Source organism: Melospiza georgiana, chromosome Z (assembly GCF_028018845.1).
Source record: "Melospiza georgiana isolate bMelGeo1 chromosome Z, bMelGeo1.pri, whole genome shotgun sequence".
Lineage (NCBI taxonomy): Eukaryota > Metazoa > Chordata > Aves > Passeriformes > Passerellidae > Melospiza > Melospiza georgiana.
The window spans coordinates 36,600,347-36,620,749 of record NC_080465.1 but is presented as its reverse complement, the minus strand read 5'-3'; the positions used below and the strand labels follow the sequence as shown (position 1 = coordinate 36,620,749).

At 35.3% G+C, this 20,403-nt stretch overlaps 1 protein-coding gene across 36 annotated transcripts in view; it reads right to left on the bottom strand.

Annotated features, from left to right (window-relative positions):
* The window catches only part of PTPRD (protein tyrosine phosphatase receptor type D), a 1,169,657-nt gene that overhangs the window by 686,476 nt on the left and 462,778 nt on the right, over positions 1–20,403 (bottom strand). For all 36 annotated transcript variants that reach the window (XM_058043168.1, XM_058043170.1, XM_058043166.1 and 33 more), the window contains exon 6: positions 6,563–6,611. The gene's annotated coding sequence lies outside the window, so the exon portion shown is untranslated. The remainder of the gene's footprint in view (positions 1–6,562; positions 6,612–20,403) is intronic.

The window sequence follows — 20,403 nt, the reverse complement described above, 5'->3', positions numbered from 1 at the left end:
GGTTACTCTTAACTGAAATAAAAGTTTCAGATTAATCTGTAATGTAATTTTATAATTTACTTCAGGGATATAGTGTGTATCACTGATTCTCTAACTACAGAATCAACTAGACCATGGCACTAAGTGCCACATCCTGTCTTAAATGCCTCCTGGGATAGTGACTCCATTCCTTCCCTGGGTAGTCCATTCCAAGTCCAATCACACTTTCTATGAAGAATGTCTCCCTAATATCCAATCCAAACCTAGGAGAAGAGGGCAACCCCCACCTGGCTGCACCCTCCATTGAGGAAGCTGTAGAGAGTGATGAGGTCTCCCCTGAACCTTCTTTTCTCCAGGATAAACAGCCCCAGCTCTCCCAATGGCTTTTCACAGGACTTGTGCTCCAGACTTTTCACCAGCCTCCTTGCCATTTTCCGGACATGCTCCAGCACCTCAGCACCTTTCCTATATTGAGGGGCCAATGCTCAAGGTGTGGCCTCACCAGCACTGAGTACAGGGAACAATCCCTGCCCTGCTCCTGCTGGCCACACCATTGCTGGCACAGGCCAGGATGCCATTGCCCTTCTTGGCCACCTGGGCACTGCTGGCTCACGCTCAGCTGCTGTCACCAGCACCCCCAGGGCCCTTTCTGCCTGGCCACTGCCCAGCCACTCTGCCCCAGCCTGTAGTGCTGCTTGGGGTTTGTTGTGGCCAAAGTGCAGGACCTGGCACTTGGACTGATGTCATTTGACTTGGCCCATCTATCCAGTGGTACACGTCCCTCTTCAGAGGACCAGATGGGGACATCTGGTCATAAAAGGAGATCAAGTTGGCCAGGCAGTCTCCTAAATCCGTGCTGGTTGGGTCTGAGCCCTTGGCCATTCTGTAGGTCCTGAGTGATGGCACTCAGGATGATCTGTTCCATAACCTGGCCATGCCAAGATGAGGCTGACAGGGCCGTAGTTTCCTGCAGTGTCCTTCCAGCCCTTCTTGTGGATGGTCACATTGCATAGTTTTCAGTTGTCTGGCACCTCCCTGGTGAGCCAGGAATGACGAATAGTGATGGAGACTAGCTTGGTGAGCTCTTGTTCCAGCTTCCTCATCACCCTAGGATGGATACTTTCTGGTCCCATTGACATAAGAAGAGCATCTAAGTGGCTCAGCAGGTCACTAACTGTGTTCTCCTGGATTACAGGGGGAAGCTATGCTGCTCCATGTCCTTGTCTACCTGGTAGGGAGACTGGTTGTCCTGAGGATGACCTGTCTCTTGCAGCATTACAAAATGGTTGTACAGTATCTTTTGGTCTTGGGGAGAAATATCTTCCTTTGGAGAGTTAGGAGATCTCTACTAATATAAAAGCAAAACTTATTGCTATGTTGAATTTTAGGTCCTCTCTGTTTCATATTTCTGTAATAAGGTTAGGGGCTGGATGAAAGAGGAAATTTTACCTTTATCTTATAATTTACATTTCCTATTACACACCCTCTGTAAAAAAGGAGTAATTCTAGTCTTACATATGCAGATACTGATACAGCTTATAAATACAAGCTAATAAGTTAAAAATATTTCTTCCTATTTCCCATATCTTGAAAACAACCAAAAAAATTTGTGTTTAATGGGATGGCTGTGAATTGATAAAGTTCAAAGATATTTTAGAAAATCAGTCTAAGAATATTTCAAATAATCCATTGATAATTGAACCCACTACTGTGTCCATTACAAGTGATTTCTAGTATGTCAAAGGAGAGCCATGTCTCCCACCCATCAAATAATTTAAATAATTTAACTGGAGAAAATGATTCCAAAATTTATGCCCATTTAGATGTATACCACCAGTATTTCTTCCTTGCTTAGCTTCCTTTAGATTCAACCAAATTTGTTTCCTTAGCAGCTGCATATGATAAGCCCTGTCTCTTGTCCACAAGTCCTATCCCTTAAGCCAGTTACAAGAGACAGTAATCACAGGCTGAAAACTACCAAAGTTCTTTATAAAGAACAGGATATAATCACCATTGAAAAACCCTGAGGGTTATAATGTTGTCTCTGGTTTACATTAGAAGAGATTTACTCTCATTGTGTGTTTAGCTCTATCAATCTGAAAATTAGATTCAAGCTACCTTTTCTTTTAAAGCTGATTTACATTTCAGAAATAATCATACTCCCAAGAGATGCAATGGCAGTCTCAGAGGTAAAAAAGAGAATATAAACAAGATTGCATATTGTCATTCTAATGATAATTTGCCCTAGGCTGTGGCCATGGTAGGACTTTTTAATCAATATTTTCCAAGTATCCTTATTAGGAAAAGAAAGTGTTTTCAGTGTAATGGGTTTTTGTTTTCCATTTCACATTTTATCTAAGTTGGTTAACTTGCATCGGTCCTATTCCTTAATGAAAAAACTAATGTAGTGACTATTTGGTGTTTCAAATAAAATAAATAATTTTTTAGGTGATAAATTTTAATATTTAAGAAAGATAGAATTTTTCTAGAAGGAGTTATCTTTTGTGACTTCAAAAAAAACCCAGAAAAGAACAGTGAAAGAACCCCCAAACTTACTTTCAATTTACATACAACCTTTTACTTTTACCATAATATGACATGCAAAAAATCTGTCCATAACTTTTCACACGTTAGTGAACCCAGGATGAAAACTATTAAAAGACAAATTTGCTGTAATACTTTTCTATGTTTTATTGCACTTATGCTAAAAATTTACATTAAAATGAACAAGTGGTTAAGTACTTTTACAGTGCTTTTAGGAAAATACTACTTTACACATTGGAAATGCATAAATACACATTTCTATGTATGCATGTATACTTGTCTATCTATAAAGCAAAAATGCAATCAGAGACTATAGAGGATCAAATCTGAATGCATTCAGGAACACTAATAGGCTTTTAAATATATATGTCCATACTTATTTGTATTTATTTTCATCCATTCATATGTAAATGAGCAATCAGAAGTAAAGTGTTCTCCAAATACAATGTTAAATGCAGTAACTAGTGTCAAGGTGTTTCCAGCTAACATACAAGCATACTTATAGAAATATATCTGATAATTTGTGATACACCGCTCAGAGGAATGCATGTTAAATGGCATTTTGAGATTATGTCTCCAAAGTCTGTCTTCAAAAAGATTAATTTTAAAATTGAAAAATAGGTGTTTGCTATTATATTGATTTTCTAGATCATATAAAAATATAAGAAGTTATAAAAAATTAAAATTATGGTATTTCTGGGATGATGAAATATTGTCACACACACAGATTGATGGAAATTATTTTCATAAGTGTCAGTTTGGAGAACTAGACATCACAAGCTGAACGTACAATAAGACTCAAGCCCACTCTTCATGTCTACTTCCTTCCTGTCACTGCTTTCAAAAGGGTGAAAAAGACAACTATGGAAAATTAGCAGAATTGATTCAGTTGCTTAACATCCTGAGTGGAGAGACACATCCTTCAAAACTTCTGAAAGTCCATGCTACCCCTTACAGACTCATATCATCTCATATCATCCACAAGGTGTCAGGAAACTGATGTTTTCTGTTTTGTTTTACTGTATATTTTTTAAATAAATATTTGCTTCTAAAGGAATATTTGCAAATTTAAGTTGCTGATTTGTAGATTTTTTGAGAAAATTTGCCATAGCCCTGAAATTTTATTTTCCTTTTTTAATCACATGAGGCAACAGATAAAAAAAGTATATAAAAGGAGTATTAAAAAGTCATAAATGAACTATGAGAGAACTAGAAAAAATGGTAAAAATAAGTAGAGCAAAGAAAAATGGGGGTTTTTTGGGTTTACGCTTTTGTTTTTGTGGGTGCTTTCTTTTACTTAGATTTATTTATTTTTAACTGTTATTTATTTCTTTTGTATAAAAATATAAGTACTGCCATTAGAGGTTGGCATGGACAGGACCTTGACATAAGGTTGGGTAAGTTTTCTGGTATTCATTTTCCAGTGAAAAATTTACTTTCATCCATTAGTTCTCTATCAGCTAATTTTCCTTTTTTCAAATCTCCATGAGAACGATCATGTAATTCTTAAGTGAAGAAGACATTTGAAATGATTTATTTATTGGGTAATATTTCTTAAATATCTACATAATATAACATCATTATCAGAAAAAAGTGAAACAACACAGTAAGATTTAGAAAATCAGTACTAGTATTTCTTAGCTTTGCGTGTCTGCCCTGTTTTTAGAGTTATTATAATAAATTATTAAATCAGGCATACTACAAACCTTTCTTTAAAATTCTAACTCAACCAAGCATGGTTTTGATCCAAATTTTTCAAGGATTCTTTAATGCCCAGTAGCTGTCTCTATCATTGTCTGTTCTACTGTTCTGCTGCTCTGTTCTACTTCAGTCAGCTGGATCACTTTTATGTACATAAATTTCATTCCAATAAAACAAGGTAAAAATCTGCTGTACATACAGTTTAAAAATAATGCTGAGGAGAATCCCATGCTTTACAGGCATAATTGAACTTTATTAATTCAAGCAAGGAATTAATTAGACTATTTATCTTTCTACTTTAAGTAGATTGGTAAGATGATAATGTTGGAAAAGAGCCCTCTTACATATTAAATCCCTACCAGATGCATTTTTAAATTGCTCTAGCTATGCTGAACTTAAGTGATCCAATTTAAAAAAGAGACAAATTGGGTTTTTTGTGGGTTTGTGGCTTTTTTCTTCTTCTTTTGGTTTTTTGAAGGTTTTTTCCTGGATTTTCCCTCAAAAGTTAATGATTTCTCTTTTGTATTGCTTGGGGAGGTCTATTTGTATTATTTTTTTTAATATCAAATCCTCCTCCCTGTTAATTTACCATAATTTTATTATATATATCAATTAGTTAATGCAGTTAGCTTAGCTGCCTCCTGTATTCATACCCATAAAAGTTCTGTAAAATAAAAGCTCCTCAAACCATGATATACCATTGTCTTTGTATACTTTCTTTGAAAATCAAGCTTTAATATACACAATAAACACACACATATATGCTTGCATGTATTTTATATCATCAGTTTGTCAAAACATAAGAGGAAAATGTTACCAGGAATCATATATTAACTAACATACGAGAATTATAGTGAGACTTCTCTAACAGCGACTTCAGTGTATTTTTATTAAACGCTGACAGTGTTTCCTCAACCACCAGAAATTAACAAACTTCACAAGGCATTATCTCTACAGTTAGCAGTTTTGATGATAGTAGATTTGCTTACTGATAAAGAATTTTGGGATAGCAATGATCAATCTCATTCTGAAGGACTGAGCAAAAGAACAAGAAATAAAGTCATGGAAAACCAGCAGAAACAAAATGAAAACAAAGTCCACCAGAGCTGCCTAAATATTAAGGAAGAATATTTTACATTTTTTTTTTAATTGATAATACAAAATTTTAAATTATAGGCTTTCACAAGAAGCCTTTGAAACAGAAATATGCCATAAAAAATTGTAACTCCATACAAAAGTAGCAACCTGGAAAAACTGACCTACTACCTTCACACAGTGAGTGGAAACACAAAGCAAAGCTGACAGATCTGCTCTCCTGGGTTTAGTTTCCACTGTCTAGAAGTGCTGTTTGCTGCCCATCTATGCACAGTATGACAGCTATTTGTGTTGTACAAATAAGGTTTACTCAAGAGTTTGATCTCAATTGCATGCTAATCATATTGTCCCTTGTTATGAAACAAGCACTTTACTTTGTTAAGTCTAATATTATGAAATGAGCTTAAAACACAGGAGAATACTCTGGTAACCTGTTTAGGCTTGTTTGTCTCAATAGCTTTATTGCATTACTTATTAAATTATTTCAGGAACATGCTAAATATCATTGTATTTTGTTCAATTGACTTAATGGTAAACATAACATTTCTCAAAAAACTTAAGTTTATGGAAAAGCATAAAAATTGATTTATGGCAACCATAGGTTTTCAGTCATTTTAGTTTTCATTACAACAGGTATCTGTCTTATCCCTCACATTGTAAGATAAAAATTCTGACAGTAAGAAATAATTTTGATAGAACCTGTCACATGGCTGTATTACTGTTTTCTGCTGCTTGGCCCTGATTCACTCCTAAAAGAGGGTTTCTCACCAGTTATTTAATGTACAGAAATGCAGTTCACAACTGGAGAACCTCTGTCATTTTGCAGATTGTTGTCTCCTTGGTTCATGTTATCTCTCTCTCTCTGAAATGACACCATTTTCTCTTTGATGACTGTGTTAATGTAAGTCTCAAAATGCAAAATGTTCAAATTACACATAGTGCATTGAAGTACAGTTATGAAATGATGCCTTCAGTCAAACTATGTTAAAATACTACAAACAAACAAAACACGAACAATTTCATTTTATTGTTATGAGATAAGCCTAAAAAACTTCTTCCTCACAATATCTTGAAATAAATAGAGATTAATTAATCACCGATATTACTGGTTGATGTTATCACAGACTCGGTGGGACTTCTTTGGGCTTTTTATGTGTGACGAAATATGATCATATGGTAGAGAACAATTATTCACAGAACCATTCCAATTCAGGATAAAGAAATAACAAAACTTATTACTCACCCTGAGCTTGCAGGTTTGGAACACAATCAAAACAACTCTATCCTGAGATCTGAAAAACACAAATCAAAAGCTTTCTATCACCACTGACAATAAATAGTCAGACATTACATATACAACAAAACAAGTGAATGCTTGTTCAATACTTGTAAAAACCACAAATAATTAACTTACATATACGCTACATGAATATGAATTGACTTAAGCCTCAAATAGTACAGTCTGAAAGAAGCACATTTTATGTCAGAAAAGCAGCCCAATAAAAGCCTAAGCTCTCAAGTGTGTTCAATCTTCCTCTCCCTACACCCCAACAGTGTTTTGAAGAAAATCAATTTTAAGCTCTCTCCTGGAAATTAAAATATGTGAATTTCTGTGGACACCAGTAAACTCCAGGGACATCTGGATAGAAGAACTCTGACGGCACACCAGAGCAATTTAAATTATGACTTGAGAAGTTTATTTGAACATAAAAATTTCCTTTGGAAAACAAATTACTTTTATGTTTTGAAAGTAATAAAAAACATCAGACCATATTTTAGGATTTCAGTTCTAGGAGGGAGAAATCAAAACAATTAAAATAATAAAAATGGATATATTTTCCTGTTTGAAAGGGGTCAGAATGCTTTGTGACGACTGATGAAAATACATCAGTGTAGAAGCAATAGGATCTGACTATTTCTGACTGACTATTGGACATAGATGTTTGTAAATATGGGGATGCAAAGAGGAAAAGCTTTCTATAAAAGCAGAGGAAGAAAACAGATTAGTGCAGCAAATTCCTTTATGATCATCAAATACAAATGATTCATCATTGAATTAACATTCATTTCATGGAACTGGATGCATTTCTTTATAATTGCTTAGATTTGTTAAAATTATCAATACTATAACCATGGTTATTCCATTAATAAGGTTTGAGGTTACACAGTAGCTTAATAAAAACCATCTAAAATTGATTTTCCTACAGCAAATTACTTTCCAACTTTTTTTCTAGAGGCATTTTTCTCTTTCCAGTGCAACATTAATGAAGATTAATGCTCAAAATTTAAAATCTGGTAAATAAATATCAGAAAATACAGAAAATAAAAATGTGCCTCTTTGGATAGTAGAAAAGAAAGATACATAGAAAAATTACATTAACATAATATAGAATTTATTTTAGTTTTATGCTAATGATAATTAACATATAAAAGGAGAATATAAGATACTATATTGGTAATCTCCATGCTTTGGCGGAAGCGTGTATGCCTCTGTAATCTTAAAACGATTCAAGACATCCTTTTAACAGATTATCCATTCAGTTCTTGCAGTCTTGCCAAGTTTTAACAATTTTTCCATGGTGTTTGCATTATATAAATTAGATTTGTGGGGTTTTTTGGTTGTTGGTTAATTTTTTTTTATATTGGTTGTGTTGTTTGTTTGTTTGTTTGTTTTTGAGGGATTGCTCTTGGATTTTGGGTTTGTTTGTTGGTTTGGGGTTGGTTTCATGGCTCAAAGATTAGCAGATATTTTTCCCAAAGGATTTTACACATTCAAAAAAATAATATGAGGATAAAAATATATCTATTTACCCTTTCTTTATATTAAAATAGTCTAGTTTTTTGCTTTTAGTTTCTAACTAGGGTTTGAGCTGAACATTTATCATGGAAAATTGAGCAGAACCTCATCAATGTCTTCAAGTTTAAAACCTCAGAATTCCCACCATAAAAATACATTTAGTCTTAGGTCTCTCAACCTGCTGTCTGTTGTCTCTGCAGAAGTCATCATGCAATATTGTTACTATTTGGCTAGGGGGAAAAAGCAAGGAAAACCCAAACAAACCAACAAAAATCTTATTTTAATAGTTTAACCTTTTCTCACAAAAATTTTTTGGTATTTTTTATTTCTCTTCCCCTTCCTTGTCTTAGAACAGCAGCAGTATAGGAAATCTGATAGGAGAATCACAGTGCAAGTGAAAACATACCTCTCAAGCTAAATATACTTTGAAAGCACTGTCTTAAGTGTCTAAATTAACTTAAGTCTCTACAATTTTTTTTCTATTTTATTATTTTGAATCTCTGTGGGGACAATTACGCTAGATTATTTTGCTCTAGTTTTAACCAACTGGAGGAAAAAAAGTTACCTAGAATTGAAATTGGGTGAAAAACCCTCTATATTACTACCTTCCCTACAAAATTAATTTGTGGCAGCACTCTGATCCTTACAGAGAAGGCCTCCCCGCAAGTAGTTAAAATTGGGAAATTATATGCTAATAATTGTTAAGTATAATCTTGGTTCTGCTGTGAACTAAAATATTGATCCGGAAAAGTTAAAAACTCTCTTTGTTCACAAACTTGCCTGCTCTGTAAAATCATCTTGGGAGTTTTAATTATACACTCTCAGGTTTGGATGAAAATGCTATTTTTATACATTATTTCTTTCTATATGAATTGAAAATATCAATAAGATAGTTCATTGTATTGTATTGCCAGAAATTAATTGTACTTTAAAGAGAACAGGAACTCTGCCTCCTGGAAGTAATTTGGTTTTATTTAATATAAAAAGTGATTTATTCTCTAAGTTTGCGCACATAACTCAAGGACATTATTCTGCAATAATTTAAATGTTTAGCAAGTTTCCACTATTACAGGATGTTTCTTCAACAACTGTCAAGTTTTTAAAGCTTATTTTTATAAAATTGTTTAAATTTCACCAAACCTGCAATCATCACAACTTTAGAAAACAATAAAGAGGCTATTATAATAAGAAAATGCTTTATTCTATTCGGATTATCACTTCAGTAAAAACCACTGATAACATTCATTAACTAAGTAGACTATTTCGTTTTCAAAGTCCTTTCATACCTCCTCCTTTTTAAAGGCACCGTATGAACTACCAGGCAGTGACTATCACTCCATGATGACTCAGTACTGGACAATGATTCTGTACTTTTCTTTCAACAGATCAGGTAAAAAAAAAGGGAAGGGAATAAAATGTCGTTTTCAAAGGTATTTTTGCAATGAGAATTTTAAATACTGTTTATAATTCAGCATAGAAAATAATTTCCTCTACTTTATGATGATGAATATGAAGACAAATTCCAGAAGGAATTTCAACAGTGTGTATTACTATCGCCCATTAATTCTAATTTTCTTTGCAAAGGTTTTGCCAAGTATCAAAAGATTTGAAAAATCTTAAATCCAATCCTAGGAAAAATATTGTCCAAAATTTTATTTCACTCCCACTATTAGCATCCTGAGATACCTACTCCAAAAGGAGGACGAAATTAAAAGTTAAGGGTGTTCCAAATGGACTATGAAAGAGAAATTTTAAACATTTTGTTTAAGTGTAAATTAGATTTTTGCACCAATATCTAGTTATTTTTGCACGTCTAAATTATCTTAAATTTTTTTCATGGAGAAAGGGAGGCTCAAGCAGGATCTTACTGATCTCTGCTAATGCCTAAAAGGGAGTTGTAGTGAGGTGGGGCATCAGCCTTTTCTCCCAGGTGACAAGAGAGGGGAAGAGAAGAAATGGCCTCTAGTTTCATCAGGGGAGATTGTAGATTAGAAAAAATTTCTTCACTGAAAGGGTGGTCAGGCATTGGAAGAGGTTGCTCAAGGCTGCACCATTTCTGGAAGTGTTCAAAAACATGTAGGTGTGGTGCTTGGGCAAATGGTTTAGTGGGGAACATAGCAGTGCTTGGTGAAAGGTTGGACTTGATTAGCCTCAAGATCTTTTCCAATCTTAATGATTCTATTGTTCTATGAATACAAGATCCTTTCCCATTTCTTAGATTTTTAGAAAAATAGTATAATGTAAAAGAGATCAGTAATAGTTACATAGATATTGTGTTGTCTAGTTCTTTCAAAACTGGAAACAGATTTGAGTTTAACCTAATATAAGAACAGTAGGAATGCATTGCATTTAGGACTGCTCTGTAATTTTCCCGATATCTGTGTCTCCTTCACTTAAAAAAAATGCCAAATGTTATTATTCCCAATTTTATGTTTGATCTGTGTGTTTTAATTTTTGCAATATTCCGACAGTAGACATTTCACAAGATTTTTCTATTGTTGCTGAATCATAACCTTTGTCAATCTCATAACATTTCTTCATAAGACACAAAAAATGCCTCCTGAAGAAATCAAAAAGTTCCATTAAATTATAGAATCCTTTTTCTAGTTCTCATGAAGGAATATTCTGGTTTATAAGTAAATACAGGTGTTCATATATCAAAGCCTAAAACCACAAACCCATATGTAATTCAATTGTTTTATGGAGATTATATTAATTACAACACATATACATTTCCTGGCAGATACTGAAAACCCATCCAGTCTTGTCACCGTAACATTGCAGTTTGGGATTCCCTACTACAGCAAAGATCCTGTATCCATTACATGACAATACTGTCCAAAGTTTTCTGTTACAGACTAATTTTTCCTTGCTGTGTTAATTTGCTAGCTCCTTTTGTTTCTATGCTGGAATGTTTATATGCTGGAATGGCTATACCTGACCTTCAAGGCAGATGCTCTTTGATTCCAGTGTTGATGATGTTCAGACACAGAGCTTGTAGTATGTTATTATTTGCCTGTGTGAATCCTCACTTTCCCCTTCACTACTTGCCTTTAAAAGCAGTACCGTGAGCATAGAGAAATCAGGAAAGGAGATATGGTATGCTTAAACAGGTCGTGAAATTTTGATGGCGCAACAAGCAGTAGTGTGGGATTTATTAAAGAATTTGTCTATGTTGTAAAAAAATTTTAATATTACGCTACATTAAAATTTTGTGTTGCTGCAGTCTATCCAATTATTTTTGTTTAATATGTGCATTGTGTCATGGCATCCTTGTACTTTTCTTGCACACTTTTGTTTTGTATAAATTGTTATAATTTGTTAGGATTTTTGTAAATTCTAATCTTATCCTCTGGAGCACTTGCAATCTGGCCCAGCTATCCATCAGCCAGAGATTTTTAAAGCTTATGGTGTCTTCTGTCATTCAAATCTCTTTTCTTTTAGATGCTGAAAAACAGCATGGCCAAAACAGCCCCCTGTGGAACTCTCCAGCTGAAATGATTAATAATGACTCCTTGTTAACTGAAAGTAATTTTTTCAAACAGTTGGTGGCTACATCTCATCCACAGTTTACTGGTCTGCTTAAAAGAATGTAATAGTACACCCTACATCCCCCTTAATGAAATTGTAATTATATAATATTTCCTTTTTTTCTCATCATGGAAAATATCATGTTTGAGCAGTTTGTAAATAAATTGGACTTACAGAGTCAAAAACATAAAAAAACATTTCAGCAAAAGTAATTCTCTCATAATTATCACCATTTATAAACAGTATGAATCTTCCTCAAGCTGCACTGACATTAATATTTGCTTTCAGCACCATGTTGGTAATTTTAAAGTCAAAGTTGCAGGTGGCTTGTCACTTTAGTTTTACATTCCTTCAGAAATGTCTATAGAATCTGTATTGTGGGTTAAGAATGTAAATACAGGTATCTTTAAATGTTGTATTGTAAATATCCACACTTTAATAACAAAAGCCTCTTTATAGGCCTATGACCATGCAATTGATTTTAAATAGACAACAAAGGTCAGCACTTCTGGAGAGATTCTATATAATTTTCGGAGGAAGATTGGTTCATATCAATTTATTCTAACATCTTTCATCTTTTATCTTTCTAGCATTTTTAACAACAAATTGAAACCAGGGAAGTCAAACATATTCTGACATGAAAGGGATGAAGTCCAACAGTACTTAGAAAAAAAGCTGGGTTTTACTCATTTTTTCTCATGTTGTTGTCTAGGTCTTTAAATTTGCAGATGTTCACAAGAAGTGCAGGATACCAGTTATGTTACTGTCTTTTTAAGGTGATGCTAAAATGGAGACTATTAGTTTATTAACAAATGTATAACATGCTAATTACCTTTACAGGAACTGAACATAGTCCTTTTTTTTACTTATTCATAAAGATATCAACTGAAACTACTAAAGGGAGATTTTTTTAGTTTAAATATATTTGGGAACACTTTTATTGGTTTAAATATGACTCACAAAATAAAAACCTGTAGCTGAAGAAGAACTGCTGAAACCTCCTTAATGTAAAAACTGAATGCAACTGTATTGTGAACTCTTGCTACTAATAGGTACAAGAGAGATGCTAGCATGGATGGTTGTTAGAGGTTGTTATCATACTGTCATCTGACACTTATTAGAGAAAAGGCAGCTCTGGAAGAAACAGAAATGTCTCTTTTCAGATAAAGAACTAAAATGGTATTAGCAACAGTATGTCATGTAACATGAGTTATTTATGAATCAGGACTTCTCTATGTACTGAGTAATAAAATTAATTGCATTATTGAAAATAAAAATATGCAATTATAATGTATGTTCTAAGCCTTCAGTTTACATCCTATTCAGTTCTTGAAGCTGTTCTTTAGAGATTCTATCATCCAATTAGAATAAATTTTTAGAGTTAACACTGTGGTGGAATTTCAATTATGTAAAAATGTTAGTCATCAGAATTCAAATTTATTAATTCTTTGTAAAGTAAATTTAAAACTTCATTGCCTTCAGACTGTTTTCACCTTTATATAATATTTTAACTGCACTTTTTCATCTGATATTTTTGCAGGATTTTTTTTCTATTGAATCAATTTGCACACAAAGCAGAAAAAAGATGTAACATCATCACAATCTTTTAATTGACCATATAGAAAGGCCACTCCCACATGCTTTACTCTCAAATGTTGGAATAGTCATATAGTCTTATCACACAGATCTCCATTTATGTTTAATCCATTTCCCAAGCAGCTGCAAAAACTATAAGGTCAATGTATGTAAAGAATTTAAAAGATCCTGGTTTATTCAGATAACTTATGGAATATAGAGTATTAGAATCACTAAATATCAAATGTGAGTCTAAAATCACCTTCCAAATATCCTCTGCAAATCTTAACTATGAAAAATACATCTTTATCAGCAAACACACCACAAAATACTTGGTAAAATCAACAAAATAATAATCTCACTTGATGCAAGACAAAAAGCCATGCTGAATTAATGACATAAACTTAGTAGTGGAACTTGGAAAGAACAGATATAAAACCTAACTGATTCCACAATTTACAGAATCCAGTTAAATGTTATAATGTTATTTTATACTAGCAGAAAATTGACTCCATTCTTCTAAAAACAAACAAAAAAATTAAACAAGTTAAAAGTTCATCAAATCTGCAAGCAAAAAGAAATCTGCAACCTAAATATTTTTAAGAAAATACATTATTTAGAGTTTCACAGGAGGAGGAAGAAGTCATCCCATGAGATGAATGAGTGGTAAGATACTTGGCCTTTTAAACATAGTAGTTCCCTTCATAATGTCCATTTATAAATGTAGCTATATTAGTATTGCTTATACTAACATCCCAGTTTTGATGTTTCACAGAACCACAGAATATTTTGAGTTGAAAAGGACCTCTGTAGATCATCCAACTTCCCTGCCAAGGCAAAGTCACACAGGACTGTGTCCAGGTGGATTTTGAATGTCTCCAGAGAGGGAGACTCAAAAATTCCCTGGGCGACCTGAACTACAAGGATCATGGAGCCCAACCCTTCAGTGAATTGCCCATCCAGGGATGGCCTTGGCTTTATTAGCATCATGCTCAAACCAATTGACCTCATCTCATGTTGAGGTTGGTTCAGCCTTGGGAAGGGACAAAATGTGCATTGATATCTAAAATGGGGAACCAAAAGGATGGACCAGGCTCTTCTCAGTGGTGCCAAGCAACAGGACAAGAGGCAGTGGGCAGAAACTGATGCATAGAAAGTTCCACCTGAACATGAGGAAGAACTTTACTGTGGAGGTGACGGAGCCCTGGAACAGATTGCCTAGAGAGGTTGTGGAAGTCTCTCTCACTGGAGATATTCAAGAACCATCTGGACACATTCCTGTGCAGTGTGCTCTGAGATTACTCTCCTTGAGCAGGGACAGATGACCCACTGCAGTCCCTTCCAACCTGGATTGTCACTGATTATGTGTTTCTGTGATTCTGTGAACTAGAGGGATGTTGGTATCCCTCAACCTGCTGTCCACACTCATCCTGATACACCCCAGAATACCATTGGCTGTCCTGGCTGCAATGGCACTGCTGGCTTATGCTCAACTTGTGATCCACCAAGAGTCCCAGGTCCTCTGTAGAACTACTCTCTACTGAACCTATACTGGTGCTTGAGGTTCTCTCTCCCCAGGTGCAGGACCCGACATTTGTCCTTGTTGAACTTCATGAAGTTTTCTCCACACAATCTGCCTGCCAATCAAGGTCCCACAGAATGGCAGCACAGACTTCAGGTGGACGAGCCACTTCCCCCAGTTTCACCTCATCAGCAAACTTGCTGAGCGTACTATTCATCACTTTGTCCATGTCATTGAGAGACAAATGAATATGGCTGGATCCAGCATTGCTCCTTGGGGAACACCACAACTACACCAGCCTGCAACTGGATTCTACTCCATTGATCACAACCCTCAGAGCTCTCCCACTTAGCCACATTCCAGAATACTCAGGAATCTCCATCACTTGCTCCACGGCCTAGTGTAATACGGCACTGTAATCCTGTCTAGGCCAGTATGTAACAATGCCATTATGTCTTTAAGTTGTTTTCAGTGGAAACCTATTCTACATAGGAAAAAAAAAAAAAAAAAAAAAAAAAAAAAGAGAGAGAGAAATGTCACAAAAGAAAAAAAATCATACTTTGAGAAACAGTATTCTTTTTAAAGATCTTAAATTAATGTCACTGAAATCTAACCTTGTAAAAGAATGATTTATGCTAAACCTAATGCAATGATGTCCTCTTACACAGTATAAAACTTTTAAAGGACTCTAACTGTCCTGAGTTTTGTTATCATTTAGGATAAGAAGACAAACTAGTAATAAAATAGTAGAAATTCTAAGGACATGAGAAGAATCAGAATCAATTGCAGATGTGAACCACCCAGTCTCTCTTGAGACTGTGGAATAGATTAGTATTTTATGATCCCTTTTGTTGTGCCCTAGGTTGTAGCAAGAAATGGGTTGGTTTTTGTCATTTCAATCCATGGAGGTGTTCTATTGTATATGAAAATGAATTTTTTTAAAAATCTTTTTACTGTGAAGTCTGGAAAAATAATTTTAACAGCTGAAATTTCTGTTAGAGTCAACCCAATTTTTATTTCTTCTATAAACCAAAGTACCTGGATTACATAAATATTGACAGGTGGCATGCAGTACTCCTAAAGCAACTATTGAAAATATCAACCATTGATGCTAGACTGATTTTTTTCTTATTTAGGTAAATATTTCTGTTTGTTTATATTTTAATAAATGAGAAAATTTATTACATGACATCATAAAAGTAGTAGATTTGTAGATAAATGTTTTAGATGAATGAAACAGAATAGTTAAAGGGAAAAGAATAAGAGTTGAGAGTCAAGGAGTATAAAGGTAACTGCTACTCATTATTCACAACTGCAAGCCTGATTTTTTTCTTGATGCACCTTGTAGTTACACCAATGCTTTGGACCTCCAAATTGGAAGCAAAAATACACTTCTAATACAAAGGGGTTAATGATTAGTCTTCTGAAAGTTTGTTTTACAGAATGTGAATGTTGAAGGCTTAGATTCACTTAAAGTATTTTATGTTGTATGTGAAAGTTTGTGAAAAAACTGTTTTTAAGAAATCAAAGTCAATAAACAGGCTAGTCTGTTTATTGAATTTATCTGAATTGCTAGATTCGCATGTCACAGCTTGCTTTCTTACAATTAACAGAGAAAAGTATCAAGTAAAAATTTAGTTCTAAACATGCATCAGATTATAATTTTTACTGGAGAATTACAAATACTGGAAAAATGCACAAATATTTGGTAAAAACCTTTTAGCTGTATACATTTTAAAAATGTATTTCACTTGGTGATGAGCTTCAATGTTTGAATTACTATAAAATGGTGCGCTTGGCAAATCAAACTCAAAGAAAAAAAATTCACTCCTAAAGTAAAAGCATTTTTAATATATATTTTTCTCAGTACTCTTCCATTGTGATCTCAAACATTAAAGAGAGCTCTGGAGCAATTCTACACTCTAATGGGTTATGGCACTAGGACATCTTCTTACATTCTCTTGTATCAATTGAAGGAGAAAGATATGTAATGGTGGATTGTACCGTAAAATGAGTACGTGTTTCTCATCTGTGAATAAACAATAATAACACATTTGACATCACTGTATTTAATGAAACATGTAATATATCACTTTGTTCATTTATGAGGAGCAAACAACAGTCCAGAAGACTGAAACTTTTACATCTTCATTAGGACAGCTGGAAACTAAAAAACTGGCTTTTATGGAGTTGCTATAAACTTGACATTTTTCTGTGTGAAAGCAAATTATTTGCAGTTTGTAGGTAAAGAAAGTCAGTGTTGTCCAATTTGTAATATATTTAAACCTCTTTTTCATTTATGAATGTAGTAAATAGGTTAGCCAGCATTTGGAAAAAGCATACAAGAAAAAGTTCATGACATTATTGTAGTTAATGGAGAAGTGTGAGTTTTTTGTATATTTTTTGTCAAACAGGTGCAGAATGAAAAGAACTGTGAGCAGAATGGTTCATAATGCTGTTGTATTCAATTCAGAGTTGTTTGCTATGAAATGAAGCTCTAAATCCCACTGGTAACCACTGAAATTTGGATTTTCCTCAACCCAGACCTGTCCTGATGCCTTTTAAGGAGCAAATAAACCTTTCCCTGAAAGAATATATAATTCAAAACCCCCACAAATTATTGTGCAGCAGAATTCCTTTCTTTTGACTGTCTCTTACATTTATAATTCATTATTTTTCATAGTGGAAAATTATACTCATCACTATTTGCATCCATTATATATATTTCAGGTAGATTATGACAAGAAAGATTTTTGTCCTTTTATTAGAGTCAAAGACCTAGGCTTTTGTCCTTATGTGATGAAACCATCTTGAAAACATTGTTGAGGTGAAGGAAAGATTGACTAATTGGCACTCTCTGATTGGATAAATGGTCTTTGATCTGGAAAGCAAATAAAGAGTAGAAAAAACTTTTTCACATAAACAGTGTGAGCTTTGCTTTTCATTAAGATATCTGAGGTAGGAGAGCTGCTGGTGACAGAAACCTTGGTGAGAGCAGCTGACTGGCACTAGCTGGGGGGAGAGTCACAGAGACTGGCCTAGAGCCACATTATTAGTGCATGCCTGCTGCCTGACATACAGTGTGGTGGATAGCAAAAGCAATGGTTCTCTAGCAACACACATCCATGGGCAGCCAATGCTCTGCTGCAGTGGAGCCAAGAGAGCACAGATGTTGGAGATCCAGCCAGATGCAGTACGCTAGTGATTAGCCTGAATGTCCTGCTCCTGGGACTCTGGTGCTGTGCCTGGGCTGGTCACAGCCCCTGGGCCTTGGCTCATGTGAGTGTGAAGGGTGGAAACTGGCTGTGCAATAGAAACACTGGAAAGGAAACTGTAGTTCACCAGGTGTAAGTATCCTGCTCAGGAAAGTAATGTCTGATCATGTCTCTGAGCAAGCAGCGGTGTTCTGTTCCCACAGCTGTACCACCAACACTCAACCACCAAGAAAGTATTAGAGAGAGGCAAAGCAGTCTGCTCCTCAAATACAGTCAGTTAGGTTCAAACATCTCCAAGGAGGAAAATTCCAAAGTTCTCAGAGCTATTTATACTAGAAGAAAATCACACTTAAATGAAAAGTTTTTTCCAATATCTAGCCATTATTTCTTCTGTTATATATTTTTATTTTTAATAGTGCCATTAAACAATATCAGGCAGAGTTTGGCTCTGTTTTCTCTGTTCCCTTCTACCAGGTATCCATACACATAAAAAAGGGCCCTCCACAATGTTATTCTTTCCCAGAATGAACAGACACAGTTCTGGAGCCTCTTGTGACCCAAGATTGTGCTGGGGTCCATATCTCATTTTGAGGGACTCCTTAGGAGTCCCTACAGTAGGTCAATGCCTGTCATGTGCAAAGAAGCCGTAGGCTGGATACAGCACTCAGGTCTCAGACACAGTGCAGGATTTTTCCCCAGATCTGCTGGTGGTAACCTGGTAGTCCAGCCTGTGATGGGGCTGTGGCTTCATTGCTGCCTTGGAGTCCCGCTCCTTGAAGGCAACCCTGCCATCCCTGGGCATCTTCTGCTGCTCCAAAGCAGTTGTGCCGGACCTGTTCTTTGTCTATGCTTTATCCACTGCAGGGGGCTGAGCTTTACATTTGCTTTTGCTGAATATATTGATTAACTTCTTGGGATATTTAGAAATTAGTGCTTACTTTAAGTAGACTCATATGCATCATAGAACAGAGTAGTTTGGCAAACACCCCTAAGTTCACCGAGTCCAACAGTTAATCCAACACTGCCAAAACCTCAATTAAATCAACTCCTTAAGCACCACGTCTTAGACAGCCTCAGGGATGGTGATTCCATCACTTCCCTAGGAAGCCACTTCAAATGCTTGACAAGCCTTATTGGGAAAATTTTTTCCCAATATCAAGTCTAACCTTCCTGGAGGCAACTTGAGGCCATTTTGTCTTCTCCTATGACTTGTTACTTGGGAGAAAAGAACAAGATTTATGCTTCTACAGCCTCCTTTCAGACATTTACAGGACAATTAGTTCTCCACTCAGCCTCCATTTCTGCAGGCCAAACAATATCCAGTCCCCCAGCGTCTGCTCACAGAACTTGTTACCCAGAGGCTTCTCCAGTTTCATTGTCCTCCTGACATACTCCTTCACCTCAATGTCTTTCCTGAGGTGAGGGGCCCAAAACTGAACTCGGGATTCAAGGTGGAGCCACCCATCAGTTCCAAATACCAATAGAAGATCACTCTTCTGGTCCTGCTAACCAGACTGGTGCTGAGACAAGTCAGGATACCACTGATCTTTTGTGGCTTCTTGGCAACCTGGGCACTGCTGGCTCACGCTCAGCTGCTGTCACCAGCACCCCCAGGGCCTTTTCCTGTGGCAGCTTTGCAGCCACTCTGCCCCAGCCTGTGGCACTGCCTGGGGTTGCTGTGACCCAAGGGCAGGGCCCAGCACTGGGCCTTGTTGAGCCTCACACCACTGGGCTCGGCCCATGATCCAGCCTGTCCAGATCCCTCTGCAGAGCCTTCCTGCCCTCCAAAGATCAACACTCCCACACAGCTTGGTGTCATCTGTAAACTGATTAATGGTGCACTCGATTTCCTCATCCAGATCACCAATAAAGATATTAAACAGGACTGGCCATGATTCTGCGTACATCTTATATTTGATCACTTTGTCATTTAAAAATCATTCATTAGGCCACGTAACAGTACTTTATGTATTGTTATAGTTCATTAAAATTTACCAGCTATCTGACCATAAGAGATGTTACTTTGTTTTATATCATTCACATAGTTTACTTACTTTCTACTTTTCTAAACTTTGATTAAAACATTGAATGCTTTCTTTTGTTGTTTTTAGACCTAACAGCATTAAACATTTAACTTCTGTCAAGAGGTAAAGAAAAACAATCCTCATTCTACAAAAAATTATTACACAAGTCTTCAGCTTTTCTGTGGCTCCTCTGAGTAAGGATTCCAATTTTATTATCTATAGAAATTTTATCAGCTTTAACTTTAAAATTTGAAATTTAGATGCAAGCTTTTTCCCAGATAATATATTCCAAGAGAATGTGAATCCTAAAGTAGTTGTCTCAGAATATAATGTGCAATATAGTAATATAGTATACTATATACTTATGGTATAGTAATGCCATAAGTATAAATAATCAAATCACGGAAATCAGATTTATAT